This window comes from Ornithorhynchus anatinus, chromosome 2, assembly GCF_004115215.2.
Source record: "Ornithorhynchus anatinus isolate Pmale09 chromosome 2, mOrnAna1.pri.v4, whole genome shotgun sequence".
Lineage (NCBI taxonomy): Eukaryota > Metazoa > Chordata > Mammalia > Monotremata > Ornithorhynchidae > Ornithorhynchus > Ornithorhynchus anatinus.
This window is the reverse complement of record NC_041729.1, coordinates 155,161,833-155,179,264: the sequence shown is the minus strand read 5'-3', so window position 1 is coordinate 155,179,264 and position 17,432 is coordinate 155,161,833. Positions and strand designations below refer to the sequence as shown.

Here is a 17,432-nt window from a genome sequence, read left to right as displayed (position 1 = left end):
AGTTCTTCCATTCTCTCTTCTCAGTGTACCCAAGTCCCTATACCACCCTTCGACAGAGGCCCAGGTACCTACTTGAAGGCCAAGGGGTCATCGGGAAGTAGGCCAACACCGCCCTCCTGCAAAGCTTCATCCAGCACCAACAGCTACTCAGGTGTTTGTGTCTTCCCGGCTCCCTGACCTTCCCCCCCAACAGTCCCAGTACCTACTGCCAGCAGTTCATTCAGTCGGATTTACTGAGCACTTCCTGTGTGCAGAGCACTGTCCTAAGCACTTGGGAGAGTACAAAATAACAACAAAGAGCAGACACCAAGATCTGAGATTTCAACAATGTTTCATGGGTTTGTAACTCAGTGGGAAGCAGCATGGGGTAGTGGATAAAACAGAGGCCTGGGAGTCAGAAAGTCATGGGTTCTAATCCCAGCCCACCACTTTTCTGCTGTCTGGCCTCGGGCAAGTCACTTCATTTCTCTGGGCCTCAGTTACCTCATCTATAAATGGGGATTAAGACTGTGAGCCTCGTACTGGACAGGGACTGTGTCCAACTCGATTTGCTTGTACCCACCCCAGCACTTAGTATAAGCTTGTAAGCGCTTAACAAATAACCACAATTAGTGTTATTGTTATTATTATTATTAGCGGCCAGTTAGCTCAGTTGGTTAGAGTGTGGTGCTAATAACGCCAAGGTCATGGGTTTGATTACCGTATGGGCCACACATTTCTCCTTTGGGGGAAGCAGTGTGGCTCAGTGGAAAGAGCATGGGTTTGGGAGTCAAAGGTCATGGGTTCTAATCCCGGTTCCGCTGCTTATCAGCTGTGTGATTTTGGGGAAGTCACTTAACTTCTCTGTGCCTCAGTTGCCTCATCTGTAAAATGAGGATTAAGAAAGACTGTGAGCCCCATGTGGGACAACCTAATTAGCTTGTATATACCCAGTGCTTAGAACAGTGTTTTGCAAATAGTAAGCGCAACAAATACCATCATTATTATTATTATTATAAAACAAATCTGGTTCAAATCACCTTTCCAGGGGTCCAGTTATTTTGCCACATGATTCTAATGATTCTGTGTACTTCCCCATCTGCATCTGGGGCTGCTGTTCCTCTGGTCCTTTCTCCACTTTTAGGGCTGTCCCAGCTTTCAGGCTCATCCTCTCTGGCTCCTATCCCCGCACTCAGAGACAGAAGCCTCACTCCTCCAGAGTTCTAACTCTGGACTTTGAACCTCGGGGTGTCCGAACCCTCTCCGGCTATGATCTCCGATCCCTCCCCATGCCCCAGATCTGCCTCGGTATGCCAAGAGCTTTCCCAGTGTCCTGCTCTCCCAGTAACTTAGCTTTCCACCCTGTTCTCAAGATGGCTAAGGGTGGGCTTCTCCAACTACCTGGTCCCTCTCCTCCCTCCCCAAACCTCTCTGATTGGCTCAGCTAAGGATTTACACTCCCCTCAAGGAGGGGCATCATGCAGTGCAGGATGGCTTCCGTTCCCTCTCAAAAGATGGGGTCTGTGGGGCCTTCCTCATCTCCCCCTCCCTTCTGCGTCACCCTGACTTGCTCCCTTTGCTCTCCCCCCCCCCCAGCCCCACAGCACTTATGTACTTATCTGTCATTTTATCTATTTGTATTGATGTCTCTCTCCCCCTCTCTAGACTGTAAGCTCGTTGTGGGCAGGGAATATCACTGTTTATTGTTGTATTGTACTTTCCCAAACACATAGTACAGTGCTCTGCACACAGTAAGCGCTCAATAGATACAACTGAATGAATGAAAGAATGAACTAGCCATCATTCCCCCTATATTTCTGAAATAATTTGTTCAAGTGAATATATACACTTGAACATATTATTTATGTATATTATTATGTATATTATTTATTTATTTATGTACATACAGTTGAAAAGGAGACCCTCTCCCTTGACTATAGCTCTCTTCAACATCACTTCCAGGCTCCTAATCTGTCTCATCCTCTTAGTGGGTAAGTTCCTCAAGGCTCTGTTTGGGCCCTTTACCTACTCACCTTGATCTAAACCAACCTTCTCAGGATATCCATCTGCTCATCACTTGGCTTCAGTTAAGGACCCCGCATGGAAAACTCCCAAAGCCACCTTCCATTCATTCATTCATTCAATAGTATTTATTGAGCACTTACTATGTGCAGAGCACTATACTAAGCGCTTGGAATGTACAGATCGGTAACAGACAGAAACAGTCCCGAGGGCCGACATTACTTCTGAGCTACAATCTGGCATCTCCTCTTGTCTCCAAGATATCTCTACCTTGGATGACGGCTGGCACCTCAAGTGCAACATGTTTAAAATGGAACTATTTCTCTTTTCCCCTAAATACGCTCCTCCTCCTAATACACTCTTCCTCCTAACTTTCCCACCTCTGTTGATAGTGCCATCATCCTTCCTAGCCCCAAAGCTTGCTACCTTCATGTCAAACAAGTCTATTCTCTTTTGCAAGTTGTCTCTTTCAGTTGTCCCAAATCCACATCTTGCTACATAATATCTTCCAATTTATAATTTTTATTATAATTATTATTTCATATTTGCTAAGAGCTTACTATATTCCAAGTAGTCTACTAAGCGCTAGGGTAGATAAAAGATAATCAGGTTGGATACAGTCTGAGGCTCAGAGAAGTTAAGAGACTTGCCCAAAGTCACCCAGCAAGCATGTGGCAGAGCAGGATTAGAATCCAGGTCTTCTCCATCCTGACAGCTACTACCCTGGCCCGAGCTCTTGCTTTATCTCAGCTGGACTATTTCATTAGTTCACTCACTGTTTTCCCTGGGTCCAGACTCCCCATCCACCTCCAATCCTCACTGCACCTGGCTGCACAGATCCTTCTTTTTCTGGGGGTGCCGCTCGGCAGATGTCTTTCTATTCCTCAAAATCCCCCCCATCTTCCCGTGTCTCTTCATATCCAGCAAAAACTCCTCAGACTTGGCTTCAAGGCTCCCCGCCAACTCACCCCATCTTCACTCCTCTGAAGTCAGTCTTCTAACTGAACCTCACTCTTGCCTTTTCCTCCTTCATCCCCTTCCTTCTGCTTGGAACTTCATCTCTTTCCAAACCTGTTAGATCATAATCTCCCCACATTCAAAGCCATTCTAAAAGCCCACCTCCTCCAGCACACTTACCCTGATTAGTTCCACAGCTACACAAGCCTCCCAATTATCTCTGTTGGCTCAGTGGAAAGAGCCTGGGCTTCGGAGTCAGAGGTCATGGGTTCGACTCCCGGCTCTCCCACTTGTCAGCTGTGTGACTGTGGGAAAGTCACTTCACTTCTCTGTGCCTCAGTGACCACATTTGTAAAATGGGGATTAACTGTGAGCCTCACGTGGGACAACCTAATTACCCTGTATCTACCCCAGTGCTTAGAACAGTGCTCTGCACATAGTAAGCGATTAACAAATACCAACATTATTATTATTATACCCTTCCTGAGCAAATGTGTATATGCAGATTACTCTATTTTTAGTTATTTTATGTCCACCTCATCCATTTGAGTGTAACATTTTCTCAACAGGGAGCAGCATGGCCTAGTAGATAGAGCAGGGGTCTGGAAATCAGAAGGACCTGGGTTCTAATTCTGGGTCAGCTACTTGTCGGCTGTGTGACCCTGGGCAAGTTACTTTACTTCTCTGTGCGTCAGTTCCCTCATCTATAATGGGAATTAAGACTTTGAGCTTCATGTAGGACATGGACTGTGTGCAAACTGGGGGTTGTATCACCCCCAGCACTTAGTACAGTGCCTGGCACGTATTAAGTGCTTAACAAATGCCATTAAAAAAATGTCACTTCCCTGTTTTGTACTCCCTAAGTGTTTATTACAGTGCCCAGAGGACACTCAATAAGTATGATTATTACTCCTTCTACTACTACTATGATCTACGAATGCCCCTTCTCTTGCACTTTTCCATTTCTCCTTATTTCTTAGCATCACTTTCCCAACATCAAACACTCAAGATTCCCTTGTGTCTTCTTTTGAAGGGGGTTGTACAAGAAGCCTTGTTTGAACGTGAGTTTTTAGAGTGCAGTCTCAATAAAACCGGAAGGAAGATTTGGGAAACATAATTACCATAATCATAGCTGTGATTGTTTATAGCCCATGTGGCTCAACCAAGAAATGCTGTTTCAAGTACATGCAGGATGATATGGCCGCCCTGTTTAACAGGAGTTCATTAGCATTGCAAGGGAGCTGATTGCAAATATTTAAAATTCATTGTTAACTAGAAAATGATTTTAAGCAGTGCCCACTGATTCCCTGTGAGGTGCTAATGACTACCGATAAATTCCAGATAAATCTCAGAGAAATAGAGAAATGAATTAGGAAATAAGACTCCAAGATCAAGACTTCAGTATTTTCTATCACAGACAAGATTCCAAGGCAACTATGGTACTGAAATCTGGAACAAATCATACTGCCAAGGTTTGATTCTGTCCTTTCAGACTAAGAAAAGTCATCAGAATACTGAGTGGGCAGAAAAATGTAAAGTCAAGGGAGACAACTTGGTGCAGTGCATAGATCATGAGCCTGGGGGTAAGGGGACCTGTGTTCTAATCCCAGCTCTTCCACTTGTCTGCTGTCTGACCTTGGGCAAGTCACTTCACTTCTCTGGGCCTCAGTTACCTTATCTATAAAATGGGCTTGAAGACTACGAGCCCCTCAAGGGATATGGACTGTGTCCATCCTGATTTAGCTTATATCTACCCCAGTGCTTAGTACAGTGCCTGGGACTGCAAGATACAAACTACCATGTGCCTGGCACATAGTAGGCACTTAACAAATACCATTAAAAACACAAAAAGGAAAAGATTTGCAGAAGAAAAGATGACAGAATGAATTCTGGAAATGAAGGCTAAAGGTCAAAAGTAATTCTTTTGCACTACTTGGGGAAACATTAAGACCAAGTTTTTGTTTTTGTAAGGGTTTACAAAATGAACGAGCAGCTCTACACGAGTACAGAATAGTGTTACAAACATCTCTCCAAACTGACATAAACAATTCAAGTGATCTGACCAAAAGGGATCATTTTTCTGTTCTCACCCTGTGAGACTTTCCCAACTCTGTGAAGGCATTATATAAATGAAAACTCTTATTGCAGACCATAGTTTCTTTTCGTTTTCTTATCCCTCTAAACTTCAGAGATTTCCCATTCAGTGCCATTTACTGAGCATCAGCTGTGCAGTGGGAAAGATCAAGGAAAGTAGAACAAGATCCCTGCCCTCAAGAAGCTTATCATCCGTTTCCTTCACAAAAGCATCCAGATAATGAGCCTGCTATCCAGTGCTTTTTGTTGGGGTTTTTTTGCCGTGGATGAACATATGTATTCAATGATGTACATGGAGAACCTTCTTATGATGGTTGATTATTCTTTTTGCATCAATAATTTTCTGCTTGGATGAAGCTAATCAGAAAAGTAAATTGAAAAGGGGGCTAAAGAGATACCAAAGCAACTAGAATCACAGACCTCACAGAACCCTCTGCCTCCTGTCTCTCCCCCACTTCAGTCCATGCTTCACTCTGCTTCATGGATCATTGCTTTAAAAAATCATTCAGTCCACATCTCCCCACTCCTCAGGAACCGCCAGTGGTTTCCCATCCAGCTCTGCCTCACAGCTCCTACTTAAACTCACTGATTTCCTACTATGGCCCAGCCTGTACATTTAGCTCCTCAAGAGCCAGCTTGCTCACTGTGCTCCATCTCGTCATCTCATCGTTGACCCCTCTCACACATCCTCCCTCTGTTCTGGAACTATATATATGCCAGACCACCACCACTCTCCCCATCTTCAAAGGCTTATTGAGGTCATATCTCCTCCAAGAGGCCTTCCCTGATTCAGCCCTCTTTTGCTGATTTCCTCTTCCTTCTATATCGCCTAATCATGTGGATCTGTTCCCTTTGAGCATTGGATATTCACCCCACCCTCAGCCCTACAGCATTCACATACATATTCATAATTTATTTATGTTAATGTCTGTCCCTCTACTCTAAACTGTAAGTTCATTCTGGGTGGGAAAAATGTTCACCAACTCTATTATATTGTACTCTCCCAAGTATTTAGCACAGTGCCCTGGACACAGTAAGCACTCAGTAAGTACCACTGACTGAACTAAGCACTTGGCACAGTGCTCTGCACACAGTGAGTGCTCAGTAAATGTCATTGATTGGTTGATTGATCGTTTATGGGATTCCTCACAGAGAATTATGATTTAGAGCAACAATGAATAGGCGAGGAGGAGTGTGATATGTGGCGAAATGATCTCAAGAATTCCATGGGCAAAGGTCTCTTCTGGCCAGAGAGACCCCAGACGAGCGTCAATGATGTGCCATATGGCATAATCCAGCAGGTCGTGAGTGGCCGCTGAAGCCTTTGCCCCCTACATTAGCCAGATCAGTCCGTCAGTCCGTCAATCACATTTATTGATCACTTAGTGAGGGCAGGTACTAGACTGTAAACTCACTGTGGGCAGGGAATATATCTGTTCTACTGTTGTATTGTACTCTCCCAAGTGCTTCGTAAAGTGCTCCACACACAGTAAGCCCTCAATAAATATGATAGACTGACTGACTGACTGGGCAGAGCACTGTACTAAGCGCTGGGGAGAGTCTAATTCAGCAAAGTTGGTAATAATAAGAATAATAATTATGCTATTTGTTACCATAACAAGCGCAAGCACTTGCTATATGCCAGCCACTGTTCTAAGCACTGGGGTCATGTCCCATCTTATGCCGTCGGGTCATTTCCGACCCAAAGAGACACCACGCACACATCTCTCCCAGAACGCTCCCTCTCCATCTGCAATGATTTTGGTAGGGTATCCAGAGATTTTTCTTGGTAAAAATATGGAAGTGTTTTACCGTTACCACCTTCCATGCAGTAAACTCGAGTCTCCACCCTCGACTCTCTTTCATGCCGCTGCTGCCCAGCATGGGTGAGTTTTGACTTGTAGCAGATTGCCTTTCCACTTACTGACCCCTGCCCAAGCTAGGAATGGGATGGGTAGGCCTCTCCTTGACTCTCCATCCCATAGCCGAGACTGGTAGAATACTGGGAACTCGCCAGGTGCCACCCTGAGAGGGGAAGCAGTGGGGTAGATACAAGATAATTGGGTTGGACATAGTCCCTCTCCCACATGGGGCTCACAGTTTCTATCCCCATTTTACAGATGAGGGAACTGGGGTCCAGAAAAGTGAGGTGACTTGCCCAGGGTCACACAGCAGACAAGTAGCAGAGCTGGGATTAAAACTCATGAACTTCTGACTCCCAGGCCTGTGCTCTATCCACTAGGCCATGGTGCTTCTCTGGTAGACATGTTTCCTGTCCACAATATTTTCAGGTTTCCTGTTGAGCCTGTCCATCACCCCAGACCAGACAGGTGGTTCTTCTGTCTGAAATCTTCTCCACTGAAGGCTCGCCTTCAGCAGCCGTTTCCATAGTCCTGGCATTTTGGTTATTCTGCCTCCCTGCCCCACTCAGGCTTGGGATGGACTGTGGGAAAGTAACGTTCTTTTCTAAAAAAAATTTATGGAGGGGATGGAACAGATGAGCCCATCATATTAGAAGTCTTTTGAACTATTACTTTATTCAAAATAAGGAATCAAAGATCTATTAAGATAGGAAGATATATTATCACACACACCTATTTGAGCACATAAATAACATTTTTGAAAAAAGGCCTAAAGCCATACAGCATTTTGACTTGAAGAACTAGTTCTATGGAAAATAGAAATAAATTTGAAAAAGAAGAATTCTCTTTCCAGGATTCATTTTACTTCAGAGACAGGTCAGTCCAGGAAAAAACTGATATTTTACTTGACAGTCAAGCAGAGGAACCTGTCCAGAAACTGCCAGTTAATAATTCTATAGTTGGACAGAAGGTCACCACTAGAAGCCAAAAAAAGTACAGTGGTCATATGTTAACCATCAAGAGACGGTTAACTGACTGCATCATTTTTACTATTTTTAAGATTGTGAGCTTGTTATGGAAAGGGAATGTGTCTCCTAATTCTGTTGTACTCTCCCAAGTGCTCAGTACAGTGCTCTGCTCATATTAACACTCAGTAAATACCTTAGATGGATTGATTGCTACTCTTATGCTAAAACAGCAGAATTTCCCAAGAATTTAATCCTTATCAGAATAAAAATAATAAACATGGGAAGCTGTGTGGCCCGTTGGAAAGGGCATGGGCCTGTAAATCAAAGTTACTTAACTTTTCTGTGCTTCAGGCTCCTCATCGGTAAGATGGTATTCAATACTTGATCTCCCTGTGAGCCCTATTTGGGACAGGGACAGTACTTGATTTAACTTGTATCTTACTCCAGCGCTTAGAACAGTGCTTAACACATAGTAAGTGCTTAAAAAATTAGAATTATTCGTTAATATATTTATTTTTAAAGAGATGATGGTGAATTCAATCTGGTTGTGCATGTCTCAGAATAAAAGTGAAAATGATTGCTACAGTAGCAGTGGAAAATCAATCATGAAAAAATCCTTATGTGTTTGTACTTCTGGAGAGCTATTTTCTTTTCAGAAGAGGCAATAAATGTTTCACTCTATTCAGTGGAATTTAAAGTATTTTCTGTGATTTTATTACGTATTTGGGAAATTCAGGGGATTAATGTTTTGTTTTGCAGTAGTCTTCATTTTTTTATAAATCAAAGGAAACCCATAAACAGGATTTCCATAACTGCATTGACAATGATTATTTAGTTAAATGTGGAGATTGTATGAGAAGCTTCCCAGGATTCAAGGCTTAAACAGGAGTGTAATCATTTTAAACAATAGAATGCTGCAAATTGAGAAAAATACACATTTTTGAAAAAGGAAATAAAGAGGCTGCATATTTAAATTCATTATCATGAAAATGTACTGGCTTTCAGAATCAAACCTATAAAATATTAATCTCCAGTTCCAGTTTTTCTTTCTGAGAATGACATTCTAAAGCACATCAGGCTTTTGGATTTGCATTTTGAAGAAAGCTATGAAATGTAATGTTTCACACTCTTTTCATGCCCAAAGCAGCAAAAGTGTCTTTTTCCCACTTGCCAAAAATAAGTTAAATTATTGTCCAGGTAATTTTGGAAGAGTGCTTGAATTTTACTGTTGTACATGTAACTCTTAATGACCGTGTTTCCGTCAGGGAAAGGAGGAGAGAGAGAGAGAGAGAGAGAAAGAATTTACATTGTTCTAGCCAGAAAGGAAATGTGCTTTTCCATATTTCTGCTAAGGGGAAATGTGTGTGGCCTGGCAGAAGAAGTGAAGTTTGATGTAAATTTAATCAAATGATGGATGAACTGCATAAAGGGAAGCAGTAGCCGAAGGGGAAAAACATGGACCTAGGAGTCAGAGGACCTAGGTTCTAATCCTGTCCACCACTTCGTCATCACCATCTCCATCAGTGGTATTTATTAAGTGCTTACTGTGTGCAGAGCACTGTACTAACAGACAGAAGGCTGTATGGCTTTAGGACTTTAAAAAAAAATGTTTATGTGCTCAAATAGGTGCATGTGATAATATTTTGGATGAAGTAGTAGTTCAAAAGACTTCTAATATGACATGCTCATCTGCTCTAGCTCTGGTTCAAACAGCAGACATGAGGCGGAGCCGGGATTAGAATTTACATCCCTCAGATTCGCAGGCTCTTGCTCCATCCACTGCTTTATTTAACTAATAATAAGAGCAAGTGTTTGGCATTTGCAGCAAGTCCTTGCCATTAGCAAAGGTGAAGTAATTTATCATGATGAAGTAGTCAAATCACAAAGAAGCAATGCTGTAGTCCCGTGAAATAGAAAAACCTAAATGAAAGAATGAACGGAATTTCCAGTACTTCCCACAACTGATCTTTTTAAACCATTGCCCTTGATTATAGATGCTGTTTACCTCTTCTAGAGAGGAGCAATTTTAATGATCATTTTTAAATGATGAATTTCTGAGCTATGATTTTACAACAGTCACAGAGAATCACAATGGAGCTGTAGACCAGAGTGGAAGTGTCAGATGCAGTTTGTGTTTTAGTTTGTTTTCTGAAATTTTAACTTTGAGTTTCTTCAGCCTCTGTCATATCTTTTCATTAGTTTGTTCCACAATGTAGACTTGATAATAATTATGGAATTTGTTTAGCACTCATTATGAGTCAAGCACTGTTCTAAATGCTGAGGTAGAATCAAGTTTATCAGGTTGAACCCAGTCCCTGTCCCACATGGGGCTCACAGTATAAGTAGGAGGGAGAACAGTTTTTGAACCCCCATTTTGCAGATGAGGCATAACTGAGGCATAAAGAAGTTAAGCGACTTGGCCAAGGTCATGCAGCAGGCAGGTAAAAGAGCAGCAGCAAGTCCTTGCCATTAGCAAAGGTGAAGTAATTTATCAATGATCACGTAGTCAAATCACAAAAAAAGCAATGCTGTAGTCCTATGACATTGAAAAACTTAAATGATAGAAAGGATGAGGTCCTCTGACTCCAGGTCCTCTGACTTCCAGGCCTGTGCACTTGCCATTCCATTCCCCACATTATTCACTTCACCACTGGCAGCCCTCTGATTTCAAAGTTTGTCTCTTCCAACATGTCTGGTGTGTTTTGGGGTAGCCCCTCAGTGCCTGGAAGAGAATATTCCCTAGTCACATCCTTTTGGTTGTATAAGAAAAGGTAGATGGATCTTCTTGCTTTAATAAGACTGTTTTATAATAAGTAGCATTTTTTTTAAATGGTATGTCTTAAGCACTTACTATATGTCAGGCACGGTACTAAGTGCTGGGTGGATACAAGCTAATCAGGTTGGACACGGTCCATATCCCACATCGCGCGCACAGCCTTAATACCCATTTTACAGATGAGATAACTGAGGCACAGTAAAGTTAAGTGACTTGCACAAGATCACATTTCAGGAAAGAATCCTGCCTCCTACTCCCAAGGCATGAGACCTTACTTCATTCAATAGTATTTACTGAGCGCTTACTATGTGCAGAGCACTGTACTAAGCGCTTGGGATGAACAAGTCGGCAACAGATAGAGACAGTCCCTGCCGTTTGACGGGCTTACAGTCTAATCGGGGGAGACGGACAGACAAGAACAATGGCACTAAACAGCGTCAAGGGGAAGAACATCTCGTAAAAACAATGGCAACTAAATAGAATCAAGGCGATGTACAATTCATTAACAAAATAAATAGGGTAACGAAAATATATACAGTTGAGCGGACGGGTACAGTGCTGTGGGGATGGGAAGGGAGAGGTGGAGGAGCAGAGGGAAAAGGGGAAAATGAGGCTTTAGCTGCGGAGAGGTAAAGGGGGGATGGCAGAGGGAGTAGAGGGGGAAGAGGAGCTCAGTCTGGGAACGCCTCTTGGAGGAGGTGATTTTTAAGTAAGGTTTTGAAGAGGGAAAGAGAATCAGTTTGGCGGAGGTGAGGAGGGAGGGCGTTCCAGGACCGCGGGAGGACGTGACCCAGGGGTCGACGGCGGGATAGGCGAGACCGAGGGACGGCGAGGAGGTGGGCGGCAGAGGAGCGGAGCGTGCGGGGTGGGCGGTAGAAAGAGAGAAGGGAGGAGAGGTAGGAAGGGGCAAGGTGATGGAGAGCCTTGAAGCCTAGAGTGAGGAGTTTTTGTTTGGAGCGGAGGTCGATAGGCAACCACTGGAGTTGTTTAAGAAGGGGAGTGACATGCCCAGATCGTTTCTGCAGGAAGATGAGCCGGGCAGCGGAGTGAAGAATAGACCGGAGCGGGGCGAGAGAGGAGGAAGGGAGGTCAGAGAGAAGGCTGACACAGTAGTCTAGCCGGGATATAACGAGAGCCCGTAACAGTAAGGTAGCCGTTTGGGTGGAGAGGAAAGGGCGGATCTTGGCGATATTGTAGAGGTGAAACCGGCAGGTCTTGGTAACGGATAGGATGTGTGGGGTGAACGAGAGGGACGAGTCAAGGATGACACCGAGATTGCGGGCCTGCGGGACGGGAAGGATGGTCGTGCCATCCACGGTGATGGAGAAGTCTGGGAGCGGACCGGGCTTGGGAGGGAAGATGAGGAGCTCAGTCTTGCTCATGTTGAGTTTTAGGTGGCGGGCAGACATCCAGGTGGAGACGTCCCGGGGGCAGGAGGAGATGCGAGCCTGAAGGGAGGGGGAGAGGACAGGGGCGGAGATGTAGATCTGCGTGTCATCTGCGTAGAGATGGTAGTCAAAGCCGTGAGAGCGAATGAGTTCACCGAGGGAGTGAGTGTAAATGGAGAACAGAAGAGGGCCAAGAACTGACCCTTGAGGAACTCCAACAGTTAAAGGATGGGAGGGGGAGGAGGCTCCAGCGTAGGAGACCGAGAATGATCGGCCAGAGAGGTAAGAGGAGAACCAGGAGAGGACAGAGTCCATGAAGCCAAGGTGAGATAAGGTACGGAGGAGGAGGGGATGGTCGACAGTGTCAAAGGCAGCAGAGAGGTCAAGGAGGATCAGAATGGAGTAGGAGCCATTGGATTTGGCAAGAAGGAGGTCATGGGTGACCTTAGAGAGAGCAGTCTCGGTAGAGTGGAGGGGACGGAAGCCAGATTGGAGGGGGTCTAGGAGAGAATGGGAGTTAAGGAATTCTAGGCATCGATTGTAGACGACTCGTTCTAAGATTTTGGAAAGGAAGGGTAGTAGGGAGATAGGACGATAACTGGAGGGGGAAGTGGGGTCAAGAGCGGGTTTTTTTAGGATGGGGGAGACGTGGGCGTGTTTGAAGGCAGAGGGGAAGGAGCCCTTGGAGATTGAGTGGTTAAAAATAGAAGTTAAGGAAGGGAGGAGGGCAGGGGCGATGGTTTTAAGAAGGTGAGAGGGAATGGGGTCCGAGGCGCAGGTGGAGGGGGTGGCACTTGCGAGGAGGGAGGAGATCTCCTCTGAGGATACTGCAGGGAAGGATGGGAAAGTAGGGGAGGGGGTTGTTGGGGGGGAGGGGAGAGGCGGAGGGGTGACTTTGGGGAGCTCAGACCTGATCGTGTTGATTTTCGTGAGGAAATAGGTGGCCAGATCATTAGGGGTGAGAGATGGGGGAGGGGGAGGAACAGGGGGCCTAAGGAGAGAGTTAAAGGTCCGGAACAATCGGCGGGGGTGACGGGCATGGGTGTCGATGAGGGAGGAGAAGAAGCTTTGCCTGGCGGAGGAGAGGGCAGAGTTAAGGCAGGAAAGGATAAATTTGAAGTGTGTGAGGTCGGCTTGGTGCTTGGACTTTCGCCAGCGGCGCTCAGCAGCTCGAGCATAGGAGCGTAGGAGGCGGACGGAGGAGGTGATCCAGGGCTGTGGGTTAGTGGCGCGAGAGCGGCGGAGGGAAAGGGGGGCGAGAGAGTCGAGATGAGTAGTGAGGGTGGAGTTGAGAGCGGAGACCTGATCGTCGAGAGTGGGAAGAGAGGACAGGGCGGCAAGGTGAGGCGAGATGCTATTGGAAAGACGGATGGGATCGAGAGAGCGGAGGTCTCTGTGGGGCAGTAGCGAAGATTTGCAGGGGGAGGGAGTGTGAGAGATGAGGCAGGTGAGAAGGTTATGGTCCGAGAGAGGGATTTCAGAGTTGGTGAGTGAGGAGATAGTGCAGCGGTAGGAGATGACAAGATCGAGGGTGTGACCGAGTCGGTGAGTGGGCGCGGTATGGTGGAGGAGGAGGTCGGCAGAGTCGAGGAGGGATAGCAGGCGGGCGGCAGAGGAGTCGTCGGGTACATCCGTATGGATGTTGAAGTCTCCAAGGATCAGAGTGGGCAGAGAGAAGGAGAGAAGGAAGGTGAGAAAGGGGTCAAGGTGGTTGAAGAAGTCGGAGGTGGGACCGGGAGGGCGGTAGATGACGGCGACAAGTAACTGGAGTGGGTGGTAGAGGCGAATGATATGGGCTTCGAAGGAGGGGAAGGAGAGGGAGGGGGGAGGAGGGATAGTGCGGAAGCGGCATCGGGGCGAGAGGAGGAAGCCGACGCCTCCTCCCTTACCGGTGAGTCTGGGGGAGTGGGAGAAGGAGAGGCCTCCGCTGGAGAGAGCGGCGGCGGAGACCGTGTCTTCGGGAGAGAGCCACGTTTCCGAAAGGGCGAGGAGGAGGAGAGAGCGGGAGAGGAAAAGGTCATGGATGAAAGGTAGCTTGCCTGTAACAGAGCGGGGGTTCCAGAGGCCACACTTGAAAGTAGCTGTGGGTGCAAGGGGAGGAGGGGGGGAGGGGCGGGGGGAGGGGAGGGTTTGGATGGGAAGGAGGTGGCGGGGCCCTGGACCAGGAGAGGGGGATGAGGGGTGGCGGTGGGACAAGAGGACTGGGATGGGGCGTGGGTGGGGAAGAGAGAAGGGGGGGACTTATACACCACAAATTTTTTATCACCTAGGAAAGACCAAGAGTGACTATATCCAAGGCTTCGCAGAAAAACCGTAATCATAAATTGAGGATGATCTTCTCATTCAGCCATTTAACATGTTTCATTCAAAGTCAGCAAAAGAATGAATAGTTTCACACTTGTAATTTGAAATATATCAATTAATGACATTTTTGAGTGTTTACTGAACAAGCACTTTGGAGTACAATTGACAATATAATTGGTAGGCACTTCGAAATGACCAAGCAAAATTTTCTCAACCTTTCCTTAAATTTACCACTGACACTTTACTTTCTATCAGTCATACTTACTGAAATCGTACTGTGTTCATTATGAATAGTACAACAGAATTAGAAGACGTGAGCCCTGCCCTGAAGAGGCTCACAGTCTACCTTTACAAAACTTCTTGAATCTGCCTTTCCTTCTCCGTCCAAATGGCTACCATCCTGATCCAAATTCTTATCATATTCCACCTTGACGATATCGGCCTTCTCATTGACTTCCCTGCCTCCTGTTTCTCCTCACTCCAGCTCATACTTGACTGCTGCCTGGATCATTTTGCTAAAAATCATTCAGTTCACATCTCCCCACTCCTCAGAAACTTTCCATTGGTTGGTCATCCACCTCAGCAACAAATAGGAATCCCTTACCACTGACTTCAAGGGACTCAATCAGCTCGCCCTTTCCTACCTTAGCTGATCTCCCACTACAGTCCAGCCCATAAACTCTGCTCCTCTAGTGCCAACCTATTCACTTTACCTGTATCTTGTCTTTCTCATAACCAACTACTTGACCATGCCCTGCCTCTGGCCTACAACTCCCTCTCCCTTCTTATCTGACAGACCACCACTCTACCCGCCTTCAGTGCCCCACTAAATTCATATCTCTTCCAAGAGTCCTTCCCTGACTAAGCCCTCATTTCCCTCCCTTTTCACTTTCCCTTCTGCATCACCAAAGCAGTAGGGTCTGTAACCCCTTAAGTACTTTGATACTCACCCCACCAGCCCCACAGCGCTTATGTTCGTATACTCATACTCTCCCATTATTCTTAATCTGTAATTTATTTTAATATCTGTCTCCCATCTATCCTGTAAGCTCTTTGTGGGCAGGGATCATGTCATCCAACTCTACTGAATTTTACCCTTCCAAGCGCTTAGTACAGTCCTCGGCAAACAGTAAGCACTCCTTTATAAATATCATTGATGTATTGATCTAGAAGAGATACAGGCACTAAAATAAATTACAGAGAGAAATTAGGAACACAGTTCTCAAAATCTAAAAGATAACTGATGAAAAACTGTTATATTTGTATCTCACATAATCTACTCTTATTTTTACTCTATTGCAAATCCAAATGCTTTCATGTATTTGGATCCTTTCATCCTGATCATTCTTTTCTTTTTCAGAATGACAGACTAAAACATATATTTGCACAAAGTTGAAAATTCCATTTTCAAGTAAAAATTATTCCATTTGGAGTTCAAATTATAGGAACCCTTTAAACTGAATGTAAAATGTGTTTATGTTCACCTACCAAATGTATGCATGTTTCTTTAAAAAGAGGAGTTCTCCGTATCTTAGAAGCAGCATATCTGCTCTGTGATGCAGACGTTGCTATGGTAAATTCACATACTTTATTAAATACTGTACCAGAGTAAATAGACATTTCTGCAGTCCCTGGGAGTTTGACGAGCATTTAAGATTAGGTCAGCATTTCTGTTATAAATATCTATTTTCAAGAGTTTTTACCTTGTCAAATTTTAACTCCAGAATGAGACAGAGGAACATTTTCAGCTCAAAGTGATTGAAGAAATCGACCACTTCATAAAGCACTTAGTACAGTGCTCTGCACATAGTAAGTGCTGAACAAATACCATTGATTGATTGATTTGGGAGTACTTAATAGATGGAAGATGGATACTTTGTATCTTTAAAAAAAATAGCAGTATAAATATGGCTTCTCAAAAATGATAAATAGTTGCTAATATTTTGAGGTGCTGAACAAGTACAGAAGGAAACAAATGGATTTTAATATGAAAGTAACTATTTGTTGTTAAAAACAAATTTGCGAGTCTTCAATTTCACCAGAAGAACCAGAAATATAATGATAATAATAATGTGATTTGTTCAGTGCTTACTATGTGGGAATGTGTCTGTTTATTGTTATATCGTATACTCTCCCAAGCGCTCAGTACAGTGCTCTGCACACAGTAAGCACTCAGTAAATATGAACGAAGGAATGAATGCATGCCAAGATAGATACAATCAGATCAGTCAATTCCTGGCCCCACTTGGGACTCACAATCCAGACACTTAATCCCTATTTTCCTGATGAGGAAACTGCAGCACAGAGAGCTTAAAAGTCACACAGCAGTTAAGTTGTGGAGCCAGGGTTTGATCTCCTGACTGCTAGATTGGTGCTCCTTCTGCTAGGCCATACCGCTTCCTGATCTGAGTAGATCTGAACAAATACAGTCACTTTATCTAGAGGGTTATTTTCCAGGTGAGCCAGAAATACCAGACAAATGATCTGGTGTCAGATTCAATCTGTTGCTATCGTAGACTCCTCGAGGGCAGAGATCATGTCTACTAACTCTATTGTACTCTCCTAAGGCACCCAGTACAGTGCTCTGCACGCAGGAAGTGCTCAATAAATACTACTGTTGCATACGAAAGAGCTATTGCTGGGGCTTTTATACCGAATACAGAAGGAGGAGGTAGTAGTGGGAGTTAATTCGAGACTTTGAAAAGAACGGTTTCTTTTTGAAATGGAAACCGCTTAACATCGAATTTCATAACTTTATTTAGAATCATCCTTGCATTTGAAGGCTACACTGCTGATGGTGAGATTGAATCCATGGTTATGAGTGCCATCCTGAAAATCTGTTGCACATTTGGCCCCTGAACCCACAAGAATACAGTAATGCAATTTATGGCCCCTCGCTGTGTGGGAGGAGCATTGCTCAGGCACCAATGCTTAAGGGGGGAAAGATATGTCTACCGCCAGACATATAATGGAGTTGTTTTTGGAGCAGTGGTGCTGACTTCACTGAATCATTCAAACTCCCTCACCAACTCCCCCAGGGTCCGTGGTTGGGGGTGGGAAAATGGATAGTGTCTGTGTCTCA

The 17,432-nt window shown here is 44.9% G+C and overlaps 1 protein-coding gene and 1 non-coding gene across 2 annotated transcripts in view; both read left to right on the top strand.

Moving 5' to 3' along the window:
* Nucleotides 1-17,432, top strand: part of SLC38A4 (solute carrier family 38 member 4) — a 175,246-nt gene that overhangs the window by 57,663 nt on the left and 100,151 nt on the right. The gene's annotated exons all lie outside the window — the stretch shown is intronic.
* Nucleotides 638-711, top strand: TRNAI-AAU. The gene has a single exon. It is a non-coding gene; the product is annotated as a tRNA-Ile (tRNA).